The sequence below is a fragment of the Fundulus heteroclitus genome, unplaced genomic scaffold (genome assembly GCF_011125445.2).
Source record: "Fundulus heteroclitus isolate FHET01 unplaced genomic scaffold, MU-UCD_Fhet_4.1 scaffold_37, whole genome shotgun sequence".
Lineage (NCBI taxonomy): Eukaryota > Metazoa > Chordata > Actinopteri > Cyprinodontiformes > Fundulidae > Fundulus > Fundulus heteroclitus.
Window position 1 is genome coordinate 3,643,519 of NW_023396781.1, and position 13,704 is coordinate 3,657,222.

General features: G+C 39.9%; 1 protein-coding gene across 2 annotated transcripts in view; it reads right to left on the reverse strand.

The window, feature by feature from the left end:
- LOC105917306 (F-box/WD repeat-containing protein 4) overlaps window positions 1-13,704 on the reverse strand; it is an 82,715-nt gene that overhangs the window by 47,956 nt on the left and 21,055 nt on the right. The gene's annotated exons all lie outside the window — the stretch shown is intronic.

Here is a 13,704-nt window from a genome sequence, read left to right on the forward strand (position 1 = left end):
AATTAAAAGTTTGCATTTAAACTTTCTAACTGTTGAGCTGTACTTGATTTATATCAGGGTATGTAATTTCAAGGCTGAGCAAGTAAATAATATTTCTGCAGCTAGGAAGAAGACCATGATAGTAAAGGAAACAGTAAAATATAAAACAGCTACTTGTTTCACTTTAAGACAGCCGTAAGAATAGCAGAGGGCCAAATACAACTCCATCTTTAGCCAAAACTTTGACTGTAACCATCTGATAGAAAATGTCTTTAAACAGGCATATGATTCACTCTCTTTATCATATTTATTTTCATATTTCTATGGGGGATTATAATGGGACTCATAATTAGCATACAGGCCTTTAGAGGGCCAGTATAATTTCTCTGCAGCAGCTCATCAGCTATAGAGCCTTGAAAAAATATTAATACCCCTTTAACTTTCCCACTTATTCAAATTCCAACCACAAACTTTAATGTATTTCATGGTCTTATTGAGGGATTGATCAGAGCTCTGGGAGATTTTTGAAGCATGGGATGTTGTAGAACCTGACCCTGCTTTAAACTGAACCAGAACTTTCTCGCTGCCCCGTCAGCTAGGTTCCTCAATCTTCATGATCCTGGATATTCTCTAATGTTCCCAGAAGAACCTCTGACACCAGACACGGAACATCTGCAGTTGGACTCTGATTCAGTTACACAGAACTGAGCTCTGTTTTGAATTGGGTGGCTTGTGAAGGCAGTTGGTTGGACTGGATTTTATTTAGGGGTATCTGAATAAAGGGGGTAAACACACAAGTTTTCATTATAATTTGTAAAAAAAAAAGAGAACCTTTGCTTTTTTTCTTTCCATTTCATAATCACGCACACATTTGTGTTGGTCTGTGACATCAAATTTCAATGAAATACATAAAATTTCATTGCAAGCATGACTTAGTCCTCTGGGAACAATAAGCAACCATCCAAGCACTAACGATTGGTTGGTAGCCTGATGTAGGGGTGGGCGATATATCGAATATACTCGATGTATCTTAGGTTTTCCTCAGCGCGATATTGAAAATGGCTTTATCGCGGCCATTGCGTGCAAATTTTCACGGCAAGATTGAGTCGTTGTATTAGTTTCTCCCACATTCTGTGAACGCACCATTCGTTCCGCCTCCAATCCAGAAAGTGCTCTGGCGCAAACACGCACACACAACAACGTATCCGTGCACTTACTTACGTTGACTAGACGGCGAGAACTATGGCGACAGCGGGCGTTTCAGGCAGTGGTTTGAATTTCACAAGAAGGAGGTCGAACAAAATGCGGTAATTTGCACAACATGGCGTAACACCATTGCCACAAAAGGTAGCAGTAGCACAAATTTGTTCCACCTAAAAAGTCTTTCAGTGCAACTCTTGTAAACTCCGCGTGTCGACCCCCCCCCCCCCAAAACACCGAAGGAATTAAACCAGCCGTAAAACTGTTGAAACTGGCGTCTTCTTTTGCTAATTCCCATATGACAGGAAAAAAACGTTTGTTTAAAATTTTCCAGCACCTAAAGAGCAACGAAAATATTTTTGAGATGCTCTGAATATGTAGCTGCAACTGATCAGTTGATTTTATAGTCACAATACAAGCCTTTGTTTTTGCGATTGTCACATTTTTATTATACAGATTTATATCTTAAGCACAAAAGAGCAACTTTTATTTCAGGTTTATTTTGTGTCTGATTTTTCCTTGGTGTTCATTTTGGCCGCTGGGATGTTCTGTTTTTTAAGGTCCAGTGTTGACCACGAAAGAGCTCTAATGTGACAATATTGTAATTTGTGAAAAGCTTCTATGTGCAGCTGTGGTTAAAAAAAATGGCTAAAATATAACATTTTAAGTTAATTTTTAATTTGCAATAAATTTTTCAAACACAAAAAATTTGACACGTTAATATGAGATATGCCAATGCAACTTTAGGCACTATGTGGCTAAAAACATTGTGATATTAGATTTTCTTCATATCGCCCACCCCTAGCCTGATGGTCCTCTTTTGCATGTGAACAACCAGTTTTGATTACCACACTTAAACTTGTTGATCTCTTGAAGTCTCTTGAAGAAGAAAACATTAAAAAAAAAAGAACCTGTTCAGAGGACCTATTTAATTCTTCTTTTTTTTGCCATAGCCATCGCTCAATCCTAAGAGGGCAGCACTAAGACAGTTTTAAGACAAATATTGCAGAACTATAGTGCACATGGAAATGTACAAATTTGCACAGTAACATTAAAATAGCACATTTAGGCCCAGTTTATAAAGTTTTACTGCAAAAAAAGTGATTTTGAGTTTATATTAAGTTCAGTTACACTTTAAGGTCACAAAACTTATGGTCGAACATTTCCATTCAGGAGTTCCAGCTGAATTCAGGGTTCTGTGAATTACAACAAGTTGTCCAGGGGAGTCATTCATAAAGTTTGCATACTCAAAAAATTGGGCCTGAAACATGCTTACGTCACTTTCCACACAGTTGGGATCTATTAAAAAAAAAAGGCGTGCGGTCTTCACGGCAACTCTGACCCATGCGTGCCCTCATTTTGGAGACAGGGGAAATTGCTGATACAGATGGTAAAGTGGTGAATTGCAGCCGAACTGCATAATGATTCCTCTCAGATGTTCAATTTCACTCTATATCAGGTATTCATCATCACTGGGGAAACCTCTCATTCCTCCTGGTCTCCCTCCTCTAAATGTTGATCTGAACGCACAGCCCCAGGGGACTTTCAACATGGAGTATGGCTGTCATCCAACGTTTAAAGATGCACAGCCACGTTATTTGACCTTTTTTTTAATTTATACATCATTAGCTCACTTTGGTTGCATACAAAGTTTTTATTAAAGATTACCACGTCCTGCTGGCGTATTAGTTATTTTGGTGTTTTCTGCTTTGTTTTTGTTAGCAAATAAAGCCTTTCGTGTTTATTTACAACTTTAACGGACATACTGGGCATGCGCAGCAGGGTTAAAACAAGGAAGCGGCTAACAGCTATTAGCATCTCCCAGCGAAACAATGAAGAAAGGTTCGAGATCCAGTGAAAAAAAGGACAAAAAATATATGATTCCAGGAGAAAATACTGGAATGTGGCTTGGAATACAGTATGACTATTGGTGTTCACTGAAGCGGATGCTAAACCTGCCGAGGCTTTCAGATATGACAGCAGAATTGACTGTCATGAGTAAATGTTGTGACGGTAAAGTCCATCTGCAGAGTGTGTGCGTAAATGGTTGTTTGTCTCTGTGTTGATAGACTGGTGACCTGTTCAGGCACCAGCACCCTCGCGACCCCACAAGGGATAGACATGTTAGAAAATGAATGGATGATCAAAATAAACCGTGCTCCAAAAGAGCTGTTTAAGATGGATTTTTCCCTGTATTTTAGTACGGTACTATAAGCTATCTTTTTTGCAGGCAATTTCAGAGAACAGCAAATGTTTTCTCACTCAGTTGTGTTGAAAATGTCATCACTTTCCACCTTTTCACAGCCGTGAACACAGCTTTACTCCCTAAAACAATGAACCTCAGTGTGCTAAACCTCGCTGTGATAAGACTGATGAATAAATAAAACTCTTGCCTCCAATAATGATGGTCTTGACTTTAGTTGGAGTTAGCTTAGAGAAGTTTTGAGTAAGAAGTACACAATCCAAACAAAACGTCAGTATTTATCTTAGCCTCTTGCCCTTGGACCAATTACAGATGAATGAAAGAGAACAGTCCATGTCTCTGCTCTGGGAATATGAAGGCATTTGGCTCTGGACTCCAGGGGCGGTTTGGCTTTGCCCCGTCACCCCAAACCCCCACCTCTCCGTCAGAAAGAGGGTTGTTAATTTGTTGCGCTTGACCCCGGGCTTTGTGCCTGATGTGTATCTAGTTTGTAAAAAGTGCTTTTATCTGGTTTCTAAATATGTCTGGGCTCACAGGGTTATGATGCTTTTATATTGGTCAGGGAGGGAGACAATGGCCAAAGGGTACAAGTGCTGACCCCAACACCCCCTCGTCCCCCCACACTCCCTCTCTCTCTTTCACTTAGAGCCTCCTCTCCCTTGCTCCATCAGCCCTTTACACTCCGATATGCATGATCAAACATTAGCATGCACACAAACATGCACTTTCTCTCACACAGTTTCACACACACATATGCTAGGACCCTGTTGTTCCATCTTCACCCCCTGTGGTCCTTTTGGCTTCTCTTCATGTCTTCTGTGTGTAGGGTCACCAGGACATTCCTCAGCCAGCCCCTTGGCTCTGTTCATCCAGCTGGAACCAACTGGGATCCAACACACGCATCCACACCAGCCACACAACACAAATCATCTGCAACCATAATGGTTTCTTAGTCACTGAATTAGTCATTATTAATGGGATCGTTTTCACAAGACACTGCTTTTATGTGTGAACACCAAACCTTTAAGAATATAATGATCATCCTTATTTGTCATTGCAACATACATCAAATGAAATTTGTCCTCTGCATCTAACCCCTCCCTTGGGGAGCAGTGGGCTGCCACTGTGCATCGCCCAGGGAGCATTCTTGGGCTGAGGGTCTTGCTCAGGGACCAAGAGTTTGTGGGAGTCAAACCCAGAACCTCCAAGATGCAGGTGCAAAGCTCAACCCCCCCCCCCCCCCAACTCCACCCCCACATTATCCTACTGTAATGACTTTTACACTAGAACACAGAAAGGGCCCAGAAATACATTAAGTCCAATTACATCTCAGGGGGAGAATCACAACTGACCTATTTTGGTTAAAAAAAAGGGTCTGATTAAATCTAACATTTGTTATGGGATTTATGCCCCCCCCCCATGGTCAATCGCTGCATCTCTGCAAATGCAATTACAGGTCATATGACCCATCGGGTGGATTTTGGGAGGAGAACAGTTCTGTCTGGTGGGACTGCTGCAGGAAGAAAAAGCAGTGATCGGCAATATTGACTCTGGATCAACTAGATAATTTCCTATCAAGAGTTTGACAGTTCAAAAATGGCATGTTCAGTTTTGTCACAATAGTTCCCAGAAGCAGAACAGGGAGCAGATTCTTCTACTTTCTCGTCAACAGTAAAACCTACGCCTGGTTCCAGAAACTGACACTCAACCAATCAAGTTCAAATAGTTGTGTCTTCTTTTGGACAAAGCCTGAAAACAAGTCCTCAACAATCCAGTAATATAGTGTTTACTGCCAGATTTCTGACCTCTCCTTCCCTCTTCTCCTTTAATGTGCAACTCACCCCCATGTAAAAGCATAATCCCGCCACGAGAGAAACTGGAAAAATTCCACCAACGTGGGCATGGATAAGTGAGAAAGTGGGGTGATTTGCCATATTAAATCATCATGGAGAGTGAGCAGAGTTGCGCTGGTAGCTACGCCACAGTTCAGTCTTTGTGGAGCCCAGCGGGCCAGAGCCTTATCAGTTTGAGCTGCTGACTCAAGGCGCTGATTCAGCAATGCCTGAAGCCGTGTTGCTGAGGTAGTGGAGGACAGGATAGATTCAATAATATATTATCATATTTATTTCCCACTTTGTAATCCAGGGGGGATCACCAATTATTCCCAATTATTTCTGGAGAAATAATTACATTAATTCAAAATGTCCAAAAGCTATGGACTTTTAATTGAGCAAATTATGCAAATTTAGCCATTTTTAAAAAGTTTGTGTTTTATCTAACTTTGAGTTGCATCATGAAAGGGTTGAACACATGCCAGTTGTTCACAAACATCATTTTACTGGTGACACTGGTTGTTACAAACTTTATACACAAGCATCAAGCTTGATGTTTTTTTTTTTGTTTTTTTTAAAGAGCCTGTGCTGGGAAGTCTGCATGTATTTACACACTGCCGTTTTGAATGGCAGTTAGGGGTAGTGTTAGTACACATACCAATGCGCTGTTATAGGTTCTGGTCAAAAATATGTCTGATGCAACCACTTTTTTTCTGGAGAACCTCACAAACACACTCAAACTTTTTAGAGGGCAATGTCAGGCACATAAGCATAAGAAGTCTGTTTCTGCAGGTCAAGACACTGATTTCAAGGTTTGTCAAAGAGATTCAACTAAACACCCTAAAGCAGACCTTGGTCCGATTGTCTCTTTGCCAATCCATACCTATTTGTCAAGAAACAAATCTACCATGTCATCTGTTTTGTACGTCCATTTTATTTCTATGAACTAACCCTTTTGTACCGATGATCTCAAACTACAACATCTCAGTTTATATTTTGTTGCAGTATTGTTGTGAGTTATGGATGTAAATGGTAATAAAAATAAATAAATAATTGTACTCAATTATATTTATTCCTTTTCCATTTCTTTTGGTTCTGATCCACGTTTGGACATGCCGACTTGTAAAGCATGACAAATTATGACCCCTGAGTAAACCCAGTTAACGCTGAGTGATCCTCTAACATAGATAATATTTGCTGGAATACATAAAACCACAACAGAAGACTAGAGCAGATGTCCTCTGAAAGATTTCAACTAATGCATAATAGTGAGTATGAAATGTCCCGCGTTAAATGGCATGATTTTATACCCCAAAAATGTCTGGTACAACATTATCAAAACTGTAAGGGTGGGTAATCAGTAGCCCCTCCTGGAGACTTTCTAGATGGAACTTCTTAATTCAGAAAACCTCATGCTATAGAATCTTTCATTGTGTAAAGGGTGAAAGATTCAGTGTTGCTTTCACATTTAGTCCGTGGGCCAGAATCTGTAGGACGTCTCCTTAAGAACTTAATAAACTGTCAGGGGGCAACTTTCTTGCACCAGGATAAGTTGCTACACATAGCAGTGATCTCAAAACACCAATGTTCCCACGTTTTCACTTGCACATTAATAAGTTAAAACCGGTAAAAAATCTAAACTGTTGCCCAGTCCATCGCAGGGCAGAAATAGCCCAGACTTTTGCCCAATTTACTGTGATATCACCAAGACCTGCTGCGCTAGGATAGCACAGCCAAACGACTTATCCCCGCCAGAATTTGGATCCCCTGCGTCGGGAGTGCATTCAGCTGGAAGAATAAATCCAGTCAACTCCGCCTCATCTCCAACCGGCGTGGAAATGAAGATGTTTTACTTTTCTTAACGAAATATAGCAATGGTGTCGTTACATTATCGTTCAGTTAGTGTGAAAAAACTGAAAATGTAACACTTGTTAGTGCTATCATAAGGGATTGCTATGTGGGTTAAAACTCGATCGATCACTCAATATAACACGTTCTGGGAAAGTAAACGGCTCTGTGGTCATTTCCACATGTGTCACGAAAATATTAGCTTTATGTTATTAGATTGTCGCATTGTCTGTCTGCTGAAACCAAAATCCACCTTCATGAGTTCATCACAGCTGTCTGCTTGTTCGTCTTTTTTCGTTTTCTTTTTTGGTAGCTAAACCCACATGAATATATCATATAAAGCGGATTTCACGTGTGATCAAATGAACACTGAATAAAGGTACAGCCAAAATTATCAGATTTAATAAGATTTTAATTCAACCAAGAACCATATAGAGATATTAACCATATTAAGAAAACGAGAAATGTTGCTTTAAAAAATAGAACAATGTATTAGGAGTTTAAAAAAATCATTTCCTTTTTGTTAGAATGTGATGTTTAAAAATATTTAGACTTCACAAAGCTGGAGGTTAAAAGTTTTATTGATTTCAAACACTCTCCCGACGCAGGGGATCCAAATTCTGGCGGGGATAAATCATTTGGCACAACGTCACCTGTCACCTGTGCTATCCTAGCGCAGCAGGTCTCGGTGATATCACAGTAAATTGGGCAAAAGTCTGGGCTATTTCTGCCCTGCGATGGACTGGCGACCTGTCCAGGTTGTACCTCGCCTCTCGCCCATTGACAGCTGGAGATACATGGCACCCCTCACGATCCCAGCAGGGATCAGCGTGTTATAAAATGAACATTGCATCCATTGCATCATGATCTCTGCCAACTGGCGCCAGAAAATGCTATTATTGGGCTTTCTTCGTCTGGAAACAAATGTTTACAACACTTTATGGGTGCAGTCATGATGAAGTGGTTGAACGCGCTCAGCTGACAATACAGCGATCTGATTGGCTGAGCAGCAAAAATCAAATCACGTGACCTCTTGGACTGGAGCGCAACAGTTTAGATTTTTTATCGGCTTTAACTTATTAATGTGCAAGTGAAAACGTGGGAACATTGGTGTTTTGAGATCACTGCTATGTGTAGCAACTTATCCCGGTGGAAGAAAGTTGCCCCCTGACAGTTCATACGAAAAATCATCCTACAGATTCTGGCCCACGGCCTAATTTAGCACATTTCTTAAAATCCCCCTATGGAGTTGCACACTTCTTTAACTTTTTGAGTGTGCTACATTTAATAACTGTGGGCAGCACAAGTTTTGATATATATTGTACATTTGGTCTTTGCTGCTGGTTCACCTGAATTTCCCCACTGTGGGACTGTAAAGGATCATTCTATTTTATTCTAATGCTCTTTAAGCTAATGGTATGTTCCATTAGTTTAGAGCTTAATAAATGATTAAGCTCTAAGTATTCACTTAGGTTTCTGCAGTTATATGACCTTTAATAGACTGCTTCCAGTCAGTGTTTTTTGTAGTCTCTGCCTAAAACCTCAACGAAAAAAAGTTTGAAAGAAGCAATAGATTCTGTTCATCCTTGGTGATGATAACCTGACAAACATTCTTCAGTGGTCTATGCCTGATGACATCACAATAGGTGTCTTTGGTGTGCTCATATGTGCCAAGTCAGTGCAGAAAAAAGGAAGTGCAAGGATAGTCAGGGAGACAATGATGGCCTGAAAAAGAAAAACGCAAAGAACCTGTACCATCAAAGCAGATGTCCAACAAAATAAACAAGCCTTGCTCAACTGAGCTAAACATTTTTATTCTGCGTAGTCTTTGTTTCTGCTTTCCCCCCATTCCCCTGTGGTAGAGACTATAATCCAGCAAGATTAAGCAGTGACATGCAGGAAGCTCTGGGGTCATGTAAGCAACGGCAGACAAAACGTTATGCAAATAGATATTTGTGACCATATAAATATTGCTGCATCACACACAGAAACTTACTAAAATAAGTAATGGTGCACCATTCGTCCTTCTATCCGTCCGTCCATCTCTGCTTATCCAAGACAGGTTTGTGGGGGTAACAGGTCCAGTTGAAAACTCAGACATCCCTCAGTCAAGTAACAGTTTCCAGTTCATTCTGGAGCATTCCACCACATTACCAGAACAGAATGGATATATAGCCCCTTGAAAATGCACTGGGTCTTCCATGAGGTCTCCTCCTAGATGGACATACCCAGAAAAGCTCCAAATGGAGGTGCCCAGAAGGCATGCTCTCCCATCTCAATCGACTCCTTTCAAAGCAGAGAAGTAGATCTACTTTGAGCTTCCATCAGGTGATGGTAAACCTACACCACTGTTTTCTCTCAAACAGGCCTGCTTAATGCCCTTAGCATGGTTGTCATCATATTCACACACACTAGTGTTTCCTCACCTCTCAAAATTATTATGTTACCCCCATAGTCACGGTTCATAAAATCTAACATTTAGACACACAGACGGCTTCCTTAAACATTAATAAAAGAATGGGTCGCCCTACGGAGCTTCGTGAATTCCACCTTGGTTCCATAATCGGATGCTACCTTTGCAATAATGGTTTGTGTGTTATTCCGATTTGAAACACTAGGTGTCATTAATACTTATTTCTCCTTTAACTAATTATTTCAACAATTCCACTGGGAGTATCTGGCAATCCTTTTTAACTGTGGCCCTTCAAATAGCCCATGGCATGTTTGTTAAGTGGCAGTTCCACGGTAACCAACCACAAAAATATAAAAAAAAGAAAACTTTTGATTACACATATAACTATTGGGCCACTGCTTCTATTACTATGATATGTGTTTCGTTATTTTTAAATTAGCTTAACAGTTAATACCGACAGCACTAAATACATTTTTTCCACTAATTAATGGCAGAAGCTCACAGAGAAGACCTACTAATTTCTTTCCCTGCTTGGCAACATTAAAAGCCTTTTTCGCCGATCTAGTTTATATATCCTAAAAGGAATAGGGAAAAGTGTCCACTTATTTAAAGGAGCTATGAGTAAGATATTTACTGTTAAATCAATCTAAATAATTCCCATTTCTCACCCACAAACGTAACATTCCCTAAGGGTTGACGCAGTGGTACCCAAGGCTGAGGGTAAGGTGTCTCATCAATGATTTTTGGGTTCATCACTTTCTGGAGTTCAAGGCCTTCCTGTGTTGAAGTTCTCCTTCCTTCCAAACTTTCCATAAAGTTAAAAGAGGTATTTAGAATCCAAAGTATTCACAAAAACTGTCAGTATACTTTTTAAGAGAAAGAGAAACTGAAATACTTATGACACAGTTGCATCTTTAATGAGTTAGTGATATTCTGAATATTCCTTCTCAGTCCTTCCTCAGAATTTCCCTTTAAAGAGGAAGTTTTCACATTGAAATCATTCAGTTGTGCTCTATATAAAGCAAAACTGCAATGCTTTAATCTGAATTCCATGTTTCTGTATATCTAAAGGAGGCACTTCAGCCATTCCTTAAACCATAGTACAAGATTACAAGCAAGTCTCAGGGAATTATAGATGTCTGTTTCTTCCAGGTAGCAGCATCAAAGCTTTTTGACAATTATTGTTCTTTGAGCTAACCTCATCATTATGAGTCCAGCTCTGTGCATTAGCTATTGGTATGGAAACTGTTTAAATCATATTAGCTTACTACATCAGAATAAAATAATAATACAAGAGACAATATTGAGATTAACTCACATCTATTTCTAGCATGCCAAGATCTTCAACTGATGAGTTCAAAGCAATTCCCTGTTTAATAGGTGTTATGGGTATGCACTGTGTCAATTAGCGAGGGGAAAGATAGAATTATTTTAAAGTGGGATCCACCAGCAGCACTGCTTCACTGATTACAGGCCTTTTTCTTATTAGAATATGAAGGCAGGGACACTTATTAGGATAATGTGTTGTATGACTAACACTGTCCTGCTTCCCGACATACAGGTACATTATGTGCTAATCAGATAAATATGATCTTTATGTAGGTACCATAGGAGAAAGAGCCATTTTGGACCAAGTCAACATTAAGGAATCAAAACGTTGTTAAATTTCCCGTTCAGACGATAATTTCAAAAATGAATAAATTCTAGGCATGTAAAAATGTGATTTTGGACTTTTGAAAATTGATCCTTTATTTTAAATCTTTTAACACACCTTTACCAGGGTTGCACATAACTGTGGAAAGTGGTGTATCAGTCATTTCTATGCATTGACATTTGTTCAAAGAATCATTACATTGTTTTTCAACGATTGTACTTGTCTAGTTAATTCAATGGGAGACTGGAAGTTGTTAAATAAAAACATCTTGTCAAACATAATTTAATTTTCTTCTAAGTAATCAAATGATCCTTTTTCACTGAAAGAAAACTGCCTCCACCTAATATTTGCTGTTATATTGTTACGTGTGTCTTTTAGAATTCTTTTTCAATTCCATACTCAAGAGACAATATGTGTAGTTTATATAAATAAATATATTCATACAACTTTTACATTTATATATATATATATATATATATATATATATATATATATATATATATATATCTATCTATATCTCTATATATATATATATATATATATATATATATATATATATATATATATATATAAAGTCACAGGGTTTACTAAATAACAGATGAGCAACTGAAGAGCGATCTACGTTGAGGAGAATATCACTGGTAAACCTGTAGAGTGCTGTTTCTGGCCAGAGATCTGTCTAAACCAGTTGTTTAGAACAAGTTGAAACTCCACAGCAGCTGCTTGTCAACCCGTTAATTTCTTGCAAACTAAATAGACCAAAACAGTCTTCCTGGTAAACCAAAGTCCAGAGAACACCTGTATAAGACCGAAATGTAATGAACGGTGTTTAGTGCTCTGTTTGCGACTGTGGTGTGACTGTGCATGAAGGTTTTGTGTGCTAGATGTTTCTCCCACTGTGTTTATGTGTGTACTAAGTGTGGGGCATCCGCAAGGTGCGTTTCTCTCTCCCTCTCTCTGGGAGAATTTCTGCATGTAATGCATGTCTGCATGAAGCTATCTGTGTGTGTAAGGAATGTAAGCTGTGTGTGTGTGAGAATGTGTGTGTAATGAGTGGGTTCAGAGGGAGCTGTGATTATTCTCGCCTCCTGTGGTGCAGGTCCTCTGGCTCTGTGGGCCCCAGGGAAAGCGCCCTGTATTTAGCGTGTGGGAACACACATTCTGCCCCCTTATCGCTGTATTGTTGCTGCCTCGCTCTTTTCTTCTCTTTTCTTAACTAATTGAATTCTTGACTCCTGAGCCACAGGGACTGCTCAGGAGAGACCAAAGAGAAAGACATGAATTTCGGGCTTTTTCTTGCGCTTGAGTGGGACAGAGGGGTGGGGGTGAAACTGGAGTGTGTGAGGTTGGGTGGTGGCAACGGCATCAGTGGGAGTGTAGTCGGAGAGGGCTGGCTCAAGCTGGCTGGGTGGCTACAGTGGCGTCACCCTATACTTACTAGAGGTCAAAGGTCTTTCCCCCCTGGTGGTGGTGAGAAAGTACTGAATTGGGGACGGTTTATCCAACAATCATGTCCTGCTTTTGGAAAGTTTCAAAGGCACTTTTGGCCCATGCGACATCTTTGTAGTTGTGCTTGAGGAATTCTTGACAAAACAAGGATAACCCCTTTGGCTGATTTCTCCTCTCTTCAGGGTAGATTCTCTCTTCACTGCCTTCTGCACTCCAGCCACCCTCTCTATGCACACATCAGAGCAGTGTTATTCCTACAGGTCATGCCAGCTGTATACCAATGTGCCAACCTTGTCTCGCAGGAAAAAGACATTGGAGACATGCAGTTAACTTGTTCCAATTCTAAGTACGCATCAAGGCAAGTACGCTTAAGTTCACGAATGTGTTCTTCCTACGCCTATTTTATCGAAGATGCCTCAATGCATCTTTTTGCAGTCTTGGGTAAGGTATCCCATAATGTATTGCACCACCTGCAGGGGTAAATGGAGAAGGTGTCTAAATTCAGTGCTTTTATATAAATATTACTTTGTCACTGCGATAGACTGGCAACCTGTCCTGGGTGTACCTCGCCTCTCGCCCATTGACAGCTGGAGATAGGCACCAGCACCCCTAGCGACCCCATGAGGGAAAAGCGTGTTGGAAAATGGATGGATTACTTTGTTACAGAGTGTAGTTTTAAGAAAAATGTACTTGCGTAATTGGGTAATGAAAAAAAATACTAGTGTTTCCTCTGTAGAGACTGGTATATGTGCTTCTTCCAGCCCCTGACATCGAGGATAATAACTTATTCTGTCTTTGTATTTCTTTTCAGTTAACACAAAGGTTCTTTGCACCTGGTTGGTAAATATCTTAAAAGAAAAGAATTCCTGTTCTGACATTAGAATCACTTATTTATCAAGAGAGAGACAACGGACAAGGCAAGAGACCTATGTCGTGAATTGGCGATATATAAATAACCTGAATTTAAATTGAGTATGAGAAAAAAAAATTATACACTGGAACAACCTGAAGTACACTTGCACACTTCACTGAGCCTTTAGGCTCATAAGGTGGGCGTTGAGTTTAGCACACTAAGTAATCTAAATGTGGACAAAAAAAGCCATGGTCCAAGGCTACCGAATGGTTT